Raw genomic sequence first — 14,916 nt, 5'->3', positions numbered from 1 at the left:
ATCTATAATTTTTCACCAGGTAAATACATTTTGACGCTGTAACAAAATGCTGAAAACGCCTATTGCATGTAAAAGTTCTATATGTTGCTTTATATATTGTTCTAATAAGTTGATAAACAGCCATATATCCTACTCTTCAAAGTAGTCTGTGGCAGATCGCCATTTTTACCCGGCTATTTTATCTTGATTCACGTTGTGCCTTATATACATATACTGACTAACTCCGCGTAGATCTATATGCCTTCTATACACGTTCAATGGATCATTAGAAGACCAGCCATGTTTAATTAAAGTCTTCATTTGGCATTCTATGCGATTATTTGTGGTCGTTGTTATAGAAGCGCTTCAATATTGCTGGTATACTAATCCCAATGATTCAGATCTGTGCGACAGATGAAAGCAAATTTATGTCACTGACTGCATCGGGATAGGTAATGAATTTGACTCTCGTGTTTGCGCTTTAGAATTCGTTATTCGCTCGTTCATTCACAAAGGGATGCAGTTTATGTCACTATTTCCAATGTTCACGAGCGACCAAATGACCGCTTCAGATCTGCGGAGAACTATGACGATACTTGTTACCGGCGCATCAACAGTGGAGTCTCGTCCTATAGGGCAATTGGGTATTTCCCTGTCTAATATTCTGTTCTATAACAATGATTTACCATTTATAGACGCCTTGCAATCAATCTTACCGAAATAACGGCGAAAATCTCATTCTTCTTGTGCTTTTGCATGTAAATGCCTACATATAGCGAAGTCTCTGCGAAAATCAATTTATCTTCTGTGTTTTCGCTTTGTAAATGCCTAGCCGGGCATGCCCCGGTAGCGCTCATTACAAGCTTTCTGTGTCTGTTCTCTCAAAGCCGCTCACAATAAAGAAACGGCGACTTACTCTCTCTATTCACCAAATTACCGTGGGCAACTTTGCGCGATTTTCCTCGCCAGTTTGATGTAACCAATGGTATTTATTAGGGATGGTGTGAACTTGAGGTTCACGTTCGCGTTCTGTATGTGAACCTCGGAAATTTAGAGGTTCGCGATCACAGCAGAACCTTGGTAGGTTCTGCACTGTGAACCTTTTTCATATATTACAATATTCGCTTCATTATGACATGTTTGGTTCGAATTTATTGCATTTCAACTGCGGGCCACTCTATGCACGACGCTGACAGCATAAAAAATCAACACAAAACGAGCATGCACCTTGACAATCTCAGAGATTCTGCTTGCTTTATTACAAAAGTTTGCTTGAAATATCCAGCTTTCCGTTTGTGAATATTCAGTGACTCTCTGCTGTGAGCTTGAACCGCAATCACGCAACATCACGAGCGACATGCAGTACACGTAGTCAGCGAATGATGCCTATTCAACCAATCAATGAGATTGATATCGTGTTTTTGATGTAACAAATCTAGCAGGCGTACGGGGTCAAGCCTGACTTCATATGTTTACTGTTTCATTAAAACCAAATCCGTGCGATTGAGGTGTTGGCTACAGCTGTATAACTTGTGACGTAGCCTAATAACGGTAGAAAGTATAGAAACCTGTTTTACACTCTGCCCAATATCAATGTAGCAATACTCAGATGCCAAATACATTGTCCGGTCTGGCCAAGACCGTTGAGGCGTAAGCTTATATTCCCTGGCAACTCCTCGTCGAAATTGTTGGCAAAGCGACGGATGATATTGATTTTATGGGAGTATTATATCATTTGAGGGCCTCAGTTGATACATTTAGCGACGTTTCAAACGCTAATATGTACTTCAGCATTGTGTCATTATGTGGCCCGGGTCGTCGCTAGGTATCGTGTACATTAATATAGGCTATCACTTGATTGAAATGTAGGGTTGTAATTAGCAATATGACGTTACGTTCGCGTTCACACAGAACCTTTCAAAAAGGTTCGCGTTCACACGAACCTGAACCTTTCAGAGGTTCACACCATCCCTACTATATACCTTCTTCCGATAGTGTAACACTGTAATCGCACGTTATGAATATGGAACCAAATGTACATACGGAATAAGTTCTGCGACTGGAAATACTGGCTTCTTACGAGTGAATGTATAATTAGATAGTGTGACAGCAAGAAAAACTTTAAATCGGATGTCATACTGAACAAGCTGATGTAATTATTTATAAGTCAACAAGGATTCTAAACGAGAGTATAGAACAGGGGCGGGCAACATACGGCCCGCGGGACAGATCCGGCCCGCAAGGGGATTTTCTCCGGCCCGCGGACAGTTTCGCGCCTTAGTTAATATTGTGGCCCGCCATCCGGTGTCCGGTCAATACCGATAAAACCAGTACCGAGAAAGCCATTACCGAGAAGGGACACCACCTAGAATGGGTCCATTACCTAGGATTTGTCCTCTTTTGTGACTTTTTTGAAAGTGTCCTCCGAGGACGCCCAAATGTCCTCTTTTTTGAGAATTTTGGTCAAATAAAGGGCAAAATTCGACTGAGATACAGTAAATCAGCAGTGAAGTAACGACCCGGCGGCTATTTCGGTAGTTGAGCCGGAAAGTTGACTTTTTTTTAGTAGTCAGCCGACCACGAGGTGGGAAAAATTTACCGTTTTTTCAGGATTTTCCTTCGGTATCGAAAGTTTGAAAATTTTGAAAAAGTCTCCTCTTTTCAGATTTCCCAAATATGGTAGCTAGGGATGGTGTGAACGTGAGGTTCACGTTCGCGTTCTGTGTGTGAACCTCGGAAATTTTGAGGTTCGCGTTCACAACAGAACATTGGTAGGTTCTGCACTGTGAACCTTTTTCAAATATTGCAATTTTCACTTCATTATAACATCTTTGGTTCAAATTTATTGCATTTTAACTGCCGGCCACTCTATGCATGGCGCTGGCAGCATAAACAATCAACACTAAACGAGCATGCACCTTGACAATCTCAAAAATTCAACTTGCCTAGTTGCAAAAGTTTGCTCGAAATATCCAGCTTTCCGTTTGTGAATATTAAGTGACTCTCTGCATGAACTTGACCCGCAATCACACCACATCAAGAGCCAAATACACTACATGGAGTCAGCAAATGATGCTAATTTCACCAATGAATGAGGTTGATATCGTTTTCTATCTAGCTGGTGTATACGGGGTCAATCTTGCCTTCATATGTATACTGTATCATAGAAACCAAATCCGTGAGATTGGGGTGTTGGCTACTGCTGTATAACTTGTTAACGGGTTAGCATCGGTAGCAAGTATAGAAACCCGTTTTACACTCTGCTCAATATCCATGTAGCAATACTCAGACGCCGAATACATTGTCCGGTCTGACCTGGACCGTTAAGGCATGAGCTTATATACCATGGCAAATCCTTGTCGAAATTGTTGGCGAAGCGATGGAAGATATTGATTTTATGGGATTATTTTATCATTTGATTGTATCAGTTGAAACATTTGGCGACGTTTAAAACGTCAATATGTACTTCAGCATTGTGGCATTGCTAAGTATCGTGTACAGTCCATTAATATAGGCTATCACTTCATTGAAATATAGGGTTAAAATTAGCAATATGACGTCACGTGATGTCATGAGGTTCACGTTCGCGTTCACACAGAACCTTTCAAAAAGGTTCGCGTTCACACGAACCCGAACCTTTCAGAGGTTCACACCATCCCTAGTATTTATATTTGAAGTCTGCTACCGTCCAATGCGTTGAGTCGACACTTGCTGGTATAGGTCGATTTTAGCGATGTTTCGCACCATAATAATTCTTGAAACATGGTATGATTTGTCGTGACGGTGGTATTTAACACTGATCCTGGTTCCAGGGTTGCTACTCAAGGGTTAGGGCAGTAACTTCGTTTCCGATGTTGAGTGTGTGCTGATCCGCCATGTAGCGTAAACATATTATACTCAAAAGCCAGTAGTGGTCTCCATTGGTTTTCATGATGTTCCGTACCGATGAGATCAGCCATGGGATTTGACACGGTATGTCTTAATTTAAGTATCGAACGCTGTGGTGAGTTTTAAGACTCGTCAATTATCAGATTTGACGCAAAAACCGGTATTGGATAGTATTGATTTTACCGATGCTCCATACCTAGATCAGTCATGACTAGGGCGTTTTTTTTTTTGACATGTCAAAATTTGTCAAAATTTTGTCAAAATTGTAGCGTTAGGTCAAAATTTGTCAAAATGTTTCATAAAATTAAAAAAATTTGACGTCTGCATTTTGTTTGTATCGTAGATTTAGCACTGTCGGTGAACTTGTAATTTGATATTTTACCGCTTTTAGCCTATTTTATAGGCCTACCGTTGTAAACGGCTAATCATCTGCTCATTGTGAATCATAAACGGTAAAAAAAAATAATAGGTAGCCATGGTGTTATGGTCAACGTACCGCAATATCCTAACTGAAGAAAGACTTCTTGTGCATTGCATCAATCTTATATTAAGAAGCGCATGATGAAAAGTTGTGATGTCGACAACATTGTCAGAATGAAGCAACACGGTGTGTCACCAGCACCAGCAGTGTACGCACAACTTGAGTGTTGTCGGCCAACAACTGCTGCTGTTGAACGTCCTTGACAAGCTTCTTAGTAAGGACGTGCACTTTCTACCCAAGAATGTAGGAAAGCATCTCTCATTTTACTACAAAATATTTTAATTATTTCTACCATGATACATATTGTAACCACTGGAATTCTTCATAGGGCCAGATTTCGGTAAAATATTGTTTTTTTCGTGTAAAAACATGCCTGTTTCTAAGCCAAAAACGTTTTTTCAGGCCAAACTACTTCGTTAGGACAGTCAGTTCAAACCAGAAATGAAGATAAGTGGTGCAATTTTAACATCATGTGGGAAAACACCTAATTTGCATACGTTAGGTCAAAATTTGGTCAAAATTCAGTTTTTTTAGGTCAAAAAAAGTCAAAATTTTGATGTTTTAGGTCAAAATTTTCTTTTTTTTTAGGTAAAAAAAAAACGCCCTAGTCATGACCTTTTGTAGGGTATGTCTTAATAGTATAGAACGCTGTGCCAAGTCTCAACGTTGACACTCAATGATTCGGGCAGTGATTTCGGTATTGAGGTCGAGTATATCGTAAAAATGTGCGCTGATGTTACACCCAAACGCCAGTGTTGGTAGGTGCTAATTTTAGCTGTGCTCCATACCGAGATACGTGATGATATTTTGAATGGTATATCACATTTTCACGACAGAATACACCATTGTGACGTCATTAATACAAAAAATATCGCGTGCACCCTTTGCCTCACCAACCGAATCTGTCACGAGACGCCACTGGTATCAACGAATGTCCACTATAATGTATGGGTCTACGTAAGTTTGGAAACGAGTCAGGAGAAAGTTTGGATCGTAAAATAGGTTCCGAATATATTTCATTATCTCTGTACTTGACTAACTGCGAATAAGCGAGGAAGCGAGTGGTTGGCTACGCGATGCAGTCAAGACACAAATGGAAGTGGGTTCGAATCCCGGTTCTGACGAACTTCTTCGTGTCGGAGGTTTCTCTAGGCTCCTTATCGCCGATCTCGCTACTACTATAAGTGCATTGAAAAGCCCAGACTGAAGGTGAGCCGTGCTACAAGTCGGCAGCTGAGACCGCGATGGGGACGCATGTTAGTGAGAGAGACTGAAGATTGGCTGGGAGAAGAGAATGAAAGCCGTTCCAGAGATTACGAAAAGCAAAGACACTATGAACATTATAGCAGTTCCTGTCCTGGCAACACATAGCTTGAAAAAAGCGATACGCGCCACTGTGTTGTAGCAATAATAATAATAATAATAATAATAATAATCCGGCAAGCGAAGGATTCATTTTCGCAGCACAAGACCAATCGCTTCCTACAAAATACTATCGCAAAAGAATTCTGAAGCAAAACACGGACGGCAAATGCAGAATGTGCCACAACCAAAATGAAACTGTAGCACATCTCATGTCCGGCTGTGGTGCACTTGCAGCTACCGAATACACATGGAGACACAATAGGATTGGTCACTACATTCATCTTGAATTATGCAAACATTTTAACATCACCACTTCGACAAAAAATTGGTACGATTACAGCCCAGCACCAGTGACAGAAAACGAACAAGTAAAAATTCTGTGGGATGTACCAGTTATAACTGACCGCGAAATCAGGAGCAACCGCCCGGATATAATCGTCAAACTAAAAAAGAAAAGAGAATGCTTATTCATTGAACTGGCTGTCCCAGCTGATCACAACCTACTGCAAAAAGAATCAGAAAAATACTCCAAATACGCAGACCTCAAAATGGAATGTGAGAAAATGTGGCGATGCAAAATAAACATTGTACCGATAGTCATTGGTGCTACAGGGGTCGTGAGCAAAAAACTCATGAGGCATATCCAACAAATTCCGGGTAACGTTCGATTCGACATGATCCAGAAAATCACATTATTGGGCACTGTGCACATTCTTCGGAAGGCCTTGAATGCACCACTGGACTAAAATTACACTTGTGAATCACAGCATAATTTCTGTAATTTCGATTCTTCATCTTCAATCATCTCTACCTCTGCTCTGTAACCCTTGCCAATTCTTCATCTGCTGCAATTCTGTAATATGACTTCTCCGTGTATTGCATAGGAATAACAATTTGAATGTATTACTGAAATTTTAAAAATTTACTCCAATCTCGCCATTTTCCTTTGGGGGCAGGTTGCTCCCCGGATTATGTGTGTATCTACCAGTTTTACTGTGAATAAAGAATATAATAATAATCCCCAGAAAAAAAGGTGGTCGAGGACTACAAGAAATTGAACAAACTTTCAAAACAGAAATCATTGGCTTGTCACAATACATCAACAACGGAGTTACCATTTAGGCTACTGCAAACTCATTGCACAGGAAGACAAACAGCACAAAACAAAATCTCTGAGCTATCGACACAAAAAATACGCCAGAGAAGTCAACATGGAAACAACCAACCTGTACACTGCTGAAAACACTGTTGTCAAACCCATAACAATAGCAAAAGCAGCACGAGTTCAATACAAAAGTACAGCACTTAAAATGAGAGAAACGATATGGGAGTCGATGCCTCTTCATGGACAGCACAAGAAGTTAATTTCACAGCTCCGTGTAGACTAGCTTTTATGGACCTGGCTATCCGGCTCTGGCCCAAAACCGGCAAGCGAAGGATTCATTTTCGCATCGCAAGACTATTCGCTTCTTACAAAATACTATCGCAAAAGAATTCTGAAGCAAAAGACGGAGGCAAATGCAGAATGTAATGTGCCACAACCAAAACGAAACTGTAGCACATCTCATGTCCGGCTGTGGTGCACTTGCACTTGCACATGGAGACACAATACGATTGGTCACTACATTCATCTTGAATTATGCAAACATTTTAACATTACAACTTCGACAAAAAAATTGGTATGATTACCAGTGACAGAAAACGACCAAGTAAAAATTCTGTGGGAAGTACCAGTTATAACTGACCGCGAAATCAGGAGCAACCGCCCGGATATGATCATCAAACTAATAAAGATAAGAGAATGCTTATTCATTGAACTGGCTGTCCCAGCTGATCACAGCGTAGTACAAAAAGAATCAGAAAAACAATCGAAATACGTATAGACCTCAAAATTAAATGTGAGAAAATGTGCGATGAAAAATAAACATCGTACCGATAGTCATTGGCGCTACAGGGGTCGTAAGCAAAAAACTGATGAGACATATCCAACAGATTCCGGGTAAAGTTCGATTCGACATGATCTAAAAGATCACGTTATTGGGCACTGTGCATATTCTTCGGAAGGCCTTGATAGCCAGGACTAAAATTACACATGTGAATCACAGCATAATTTCTGTAATTTAGATTCTTCATTTTCAATCATCTCTACCTCTGCTCTGTAATCGTTGCCAATTCTTCATCTACTGCAATTCTGTAATCTGACTTCTCCATGTACTGCATAGGAATAACAATTTGACTGTATTACTGAAATTTTAAAAATATAGGCCTACTCCAATCTCGCCACTTTCCTTTAGGGGCAGGTTACTCCCCGGATTATGTGTGAATTTACCAGTTTTACCGTGAATAAAGAAAATAAAAAAAACTGCGAATAAGCATATTCCAATTGATCATCTGTAAAACGTGAACGGTGAACATCCATATTTAGAACTTATGTGGTCTTTATGCGCATTCCGTGTCGGTGATGAATCGCGACTTACTAGACCAGGTATGACTATCTTAAAATTGTTATTCCTCATGGAAATAACCTCCAAGCTTTCAAGTTAGTTTCGTTGAGCTATAAAGTACCAGTTATAGCTATCATTGCTGGACTTTACCGCGAACAATAAGTTCATTTACCTGTATTATATATTTCAATTTGATAGCGATAAATGAGTACGAATCGTTTGAGCCTAGAAAACGGTCTCATTTGACAGCACTGTTGAACTATAATCGTCTTGCGTTTTGTATGGTCCCCTAAGATACTTCCGTCATTAACAAAATTATGTTAAATGTACGGGTACGACTATATGAACAAGAAGAGCGCACACGCGAAAACCGTCAATAACATAACTTGAGATCATATCTCAAATAAAATTCTAATGGGTATCCAGAAAATACGGATGGGGGTGGAGTGGGACCGACATGCTTAATTGTTGTTATTTTTAGTATTCATGGTGTTTCGAATACTATGGTCATTGGTCATTTACACCAGACAGATATTCCTTATCATGATTCCTTAGCCGCCAACTTACAGCACGGTCCGCTTTTCATCCTAGGCAATTGTAAGACACTGTTTACGCGGATCACATGGCGAGGAGGAGCCTAGATCTTCCCCATCTCGCCACTGAGCGAGCAAATTATTTCGGAGGTAAGCAGTGAGGTAAATAGTAGGGATTGCGCGAATAAGTAGTGATTGTTTGAATATGCATCATTCGCTGACTCCTTAAATGTAGAGTATCTTGTTCTTAATGTTGTGTTATTGCGAGTCAAGCTCACAGCATATAGAGTCACTAAATATCCACAAACGGAAAGCTGAATATTTCGAGCGAACTTTTGTAACAAAGCAATGAGATTGGCAAGGTGCGTGCTTGTCTAGTGTGGATTGTTTATGCTGCCATCGCCATACTAAGAGCGGTCCGAAGTTGAAATGCAAAGAATTTCAACCAAAGATGTTATAATGACATGCAAAATTCTAATATATGAAAAAGGTTCACAGTACAGAACCTACCAAGGTTCGATTGTGAACATGAACCTCTAAATTTCTGAGGTTCAAACAATAGAACGCGAACGCGAACCTCACGTTCCCCCTTCACACCATCCCTAGTAAATAGGCCGATATTTTGGTATGACTAGAGACAGTATGCACCAGTTTCATTGCCCCTCTTTGTTACCATCTCTCCGATATCCGCAAATATTGTCAGAAATCCTTTGACGGTGACCTCGAAGCGTTTAGCCATCTCGTGTACGCAATATATAACAACCCTCTAATGATTGTCCTATTCCTTTGTATCAGAATAGAAATAACGGATTCGTCCAACAAATTACGAGATCACTACAATGCATGATAATTATTTATTGGACGCATACTTCTATATTTCTGAAAGATGCTGATCGGTCCTGATTTATCTACAAAGTGACAAAATTTAAATTGATCATTATCATGCATAGAGTAACTAAAGGAATATTGTAGCGTCGAAATGAAGACTTTTCTTCCCAGTTCACTGACAATCATTTTAGCCATTTTACCTGCCACTACGCGAAACCACAATGGACGCAATGGACCTACATATTTATGCAAAAAATGGACCACTGAATACCTTCAATGGGCCTAAAACTTAGAAAGTTTAGGAACCTCTCGCGTAGATTAGTTATTTTTCAATACATACCAGTATTTGCTGCTGCTAAATTTGCAGAAAGAGGCTCATATGGGAATCGACGTGAATAGTTTGCCTGATTTTCCAAGGTTTTAGACACGATAAATACGTTTTAAAAGCATAAGACACCCCGACATATGTATGAACTTGAACACATAAAACTCATGTAAGATTTATTCAATTTCACATGTAGAGGTAAATATCACATTCCCTAATTTATGACATCATCGTATCAAATATATTCTTTAAAAATATTCAGGAAAAAGGTCCTTGTTAGGCCTCTTCTAGTTTTCTCCAATTAGAGGTGCCGCAGTCAAGGTCTCGGCTGGTCGCTGGTGGTCTCTTTACTGCTAGATGGATTGATTTTATTTTCTGGACATCCAAAGAAACAGATGCCTTTGCCAGCATCCTTGAGAGCTTTTCGAATATTGCTTGATCCTACTGCGTATACGATGGGATTGATTGCTGCGAAAAGATTCCTAGTACCCTCAGAAGTTACGGACATGATCACATATGCGCTATATTCTCTATTAGCGAAAATCAACCAGATGCGATCGATTAACTTCGGGATGTACGCGATGAAAAATGTAACTATTATGAGAGCCACTTGGACCAGAGCGAGTTTTTCCTGCATGCGAAAGGCATCACTTTTTGAAATGGATTTTCTCATTTTTCTTTGTCTTATCAAAGAGAGTGCGATCCCAAGCGAGCAGATGACGATTCCGAGAATCGGAAGCAAAGTACAAAGCATTGTGTCCACAACAAAATTAGACACGTGGGCTGCCAGGTAATCTTCCGGTCGATAGAAACATATTTTCATTCCTGTGACTGGCGACTTTACTACATCCAGATAACGTAATGCAAACGGAAAAAATACCGCGCTTGTAATCAACCATGAACATAGCACCACAATTTTAGCTCGTTTCAAAGACATGAACGTAGCTCCTTTGTGCGGTCGTCGAATCGCATACAATCTCCAAATCGACAGTGCGAGGACGTGTTGAATGGTTACTGCCGATGTCAATGACACCAGGATGTTAATTGTCTTGCAGGCAAGCCCCCCGAATTGGTAATCGGTGTCACGTGCCAGATATGCATCCACTACGACTGGTGAGCTGAAAGCGGAGATCACGTCTGTGACACACAAACTCGAGATAATAATATTGAGGGGTGTTGACTCCATTCGACTGACAACTATGAGTGTCATAAAGTATACAATGATTCCAACACACCAAATGACAGCAAATGCCGTCCATATTACAAGTAGCTCATCTTCGTCAAAGACCGGTCCAGGAATGGTGCTCGATGTCACGTTACGGGCCGTAGAAATGATCCCTGGGGACGCTGTGGTGAAGGTGGCGTTCATCTGAGATTTCTTCAAAAAATACTGTAATAACGCACGCTGATCGTTGTGAAGATTCGCGTTTGATTTCAATTAATACACGTTGACTAAGCTATACCTGTCTTTTATTTCGTATAACTATTATATTTAAGATTTAAATTTAGTCATTATTGCCATATGCAACAACTTGTTTCGATCAAGAATTACAATATAATGCGATTTGGTGAAGTGAAAATTGAATGAACGCACTGTCGCGGACGGGTTCTTGTTACCAAAACAATTAGTTTTGACAATGGCGTTACAGTGCCAACACAACGTCATTTACAATGAAATGTATTTCCCGAATACGCAAATGACCGTATGTACAAGCCAATGATATCAAGCGATAGGGTTTGTTTGAAGGGACATAAACGTACATGTCCTTATAGTGACGTAACATTGAGGCTGGGTCTACAAGTCGACATAGGACATTAATTACAACTTTTTTTACAACGGGTTTTGATTAAAAAATTTAAGTGCCGTGAGATATATGTGAACGTGTGATTCCTATTCGCAGGGTTACCATATTTTGAGATCGAACAAGAGGACACATTTTACAAGCTACAAAAGATATAATCACGAACAAAAAACGACTAAATTGCATGTTTTTTCGGGAAATATCGTTGGATTGACCATTTTTTGGTCAACCTTTAACCGAGCCCGTCGCACTTCACATTTCGCTCCAGCTATTGAGGAGGACGAAACGCTAACAAAGAGGGCATTTTCAACTTCTTGGAAAAGGAGAACAAATCCTCCTAAAGGAGGACGTAGGTTAACCCTACCTATTGGACTGTGGCCATGAAATTGACGGTGCTGACGAAATTCTATCTTGGATCGGAATTAAGATCTTACTAGACTGGTGTTCGAAGGTAATTCGATTGGGAGCTGATGATCGTTCGATTTTGATTAATATATATATATAATTAAAAGGAGCCTTGACTTTAGAAAACAACTTAAGGCGATCGTATTGATCAATTCCGATCAGAGTAATGCAGTCTTATAAAACGAAGTGGAAATGCTATAATAGTGAAAGAGATTCCAATCCCATGGAGAGTCTGATGCATGGCCTGTCTTTTGAGAAATTGTTATATCCAGGATTTCGAGTGCTCTTCGATCTCAAACTCACTAAAAGTGCAGTCGCATTGAAGCCTTACTTAGACATGACACCACTTAAGAATCAAATTCTAAACTGCCAGAGACAGCTTTACCCTTTCTTCATATATTGGCAAATTGCGTGCCAGATGGATAGTGCGGCAATCTTCGAATGATTCTGCATAAAAATAATTGTAGGAGGTGAATTGCATTACCCCGAAATCTTTATGGCGCCGGGTCTCAATAAATGGCCCAGGAACGATACTTAGCTAAATGCATTCACCAGAACCACATGCCAATCAGGCTGTAGATACCACATTGACATCGTGCGGTAATGGAACACTTTCAATTTCAAAATGATCCATCAAATGATTATAGTGATTTTGAAATTGGATTTAATACATCTACCACGTGCGAACACTCAAGGCAATGCTACTGAATTACTTCAACATTGAACGGTCGTATATCATCACGGGCTTCACATAAGAATATACGGTGCCGCCAAAAATCCAAACATTCAGTCGAAAATAAAAACTACTCATGTAAAATCTGATTTGAATCGAAGCTTATTGTTCAAGGCACGACATTGTACGTCGCTGTAGGCCAGGGGTTCTCAACCTTTTTTTAGACACGCCCCCCTTTTTGATAGTGAAAAATCTCGCGCCCCCCTTATCGTCATATCAAGAAATCCAACCGGGATGATAGCAGTCCCAACACATCGTTTGATGGCATGGAAGGTTATGACTGTTGATTAGAGAATTCAAGAATATGAAATTCGGTCTATATATAGAGAAACATGCGTGAGTTGGAGATGAATCGCGCAGGGCGCGAAATTTTTTTTCAGTTGACCGCTTCTTCGCACCCCCCTTCAGATGCTTTCACGCCCCCCAGGTTGAGAACCACTGCTGTAGGCAAAAGCCATTAGGTATAATGTCTGGCTATATGTCGAAGCAGAGCCATTGCTCTGCGTAGCTAATGATAAGATAATAATACTAACGGTTGCTAATAATAAGACTGACCTTTATCGAAAGATGGTGTCGCATTGATTCCGAAAATACAGAGCAACGGAACTGAAATAACCGTAAAACGCTGAAAATCGGCATTTTCTCGAAAGATCCCTCGACGCAATCGACTATTGTGATGGCCATTGTGTTACGGCACTCCGATTGTTCGGAACAATCGGATTTGACGGTCGTTACAGGGTGGTTTCATTGCCATGGCCTGATTATAATTTGTATTTTCGGAATCAGGGCGACACTAGCTTTTGATTAATACCGATATTATTAAATATGAGCCTCGCGTCGTCAGCTATGGGATAGATGTCTCTGGGTATTCAAGTGTGACGACTAGAGTTCCGCAATAGTCATCTATCCGAACGTTAGTAATCCCCAATGTCACAACGATGACGTAAAGGCTGACTTCATAAGCATCACGAAATGCATCAACTGAAACAATCAAATACTATTATATTAATTCCACAAACGCAATAACTTCCATAGCTTTGCCAACAGTTTCGACGAGAAGCGGTCTAGGTCAGACCAGATTATGTCTTATCAAGGTTTCCGTGATATTGATCAGACTGAAGAACCGGTTTCAGTAATTGCTGCAATTCAGGAAGTGGTAAATGAGGCATTGCCTCACCAGTCACCAGTAATAGTAAAAAAAATGCGACACCTTCCTAACACTAATAATTATTTGTATTTTCCATTGATATTCATGAATGAGTAATTTTGAGACATTTTAGTATACAGGATCAAAGAATTAGCTTATTTATTATTCCAAAATATACCACGAGAGGAGAGGTGAGGCACAGACTGACCAACCCTCACCTGTGATAGCGACATTCATCATAAAGATGTCAGGATTTTTAATAATTTGTATGAATCCAATGCTTTTGTCCTGCTGATTCCGAAAATCTAAATATTAATTACATCATGACACGGAAAACCCTTCAGATTTGGCATTGTTCCGTAATATGACATTGCACTCTTAGCGAAAAGAGTGTGTACTCACACCTAAAGGTGGTACACGAAAATAGAACCCAACTCAGTATTATATCGTGGTTTTATATCCTGCAACGTGCATACCCTCTAACGTCCCTATACGTGCAAGTGTCATAAGGAATATAACGTTTTGTTTAATTTATACCGTGGTGCAAGTCTGAGATAGGTTTCTGGTTTGTTGTACCGCGGGTGGACATTCACACCCGTATACCACGGAGGAGGGTACACGGGTGTGAATGCACAATTTTATCGCAAAGATTGCATATAGTATTAGCTAACAATCCGAGAATCCTAGCGCTATATCTAATTCGCAAACAGACTGTATAGTATGAATCGTGTATAGTTGCGATGCTACCGCCAACCTGTATAGTGTGGAGAAAATACATTCCCATACTGATATATCTATTCTGTATTATCCGTCCATACCTAAATCTTCAATTGCAGATAGGTATATACCTATAGTACCTTGCTGCGCAGTCTGCGTGTGAAGAGTGCTAATGCATCAAGAAACAAGTGAATCAGTTATCATTTTAGGTATCAATATTTGTAAATCTGACTCGAACTAAAGAGCCAGTGCGTCACCAACCAGCCTCA

Source organism: Botryllus schlosseri, chromosome 5, assembly GCF_051294905.1.
Source record: "Botryllus schlosseri isolate E-star chromosome 5, Bs_hap1, whole genome shotgun sequence".
NCBI classification, from domain to species: Eukaryota; Metazoa; Chordata; class Ascidiacea; order Stolidobranchia; family Styelidae; genus Botryllus; species Botryllus schlosseri.
This window is presented reverse-complemented; position numbering follows the sequence as displayed.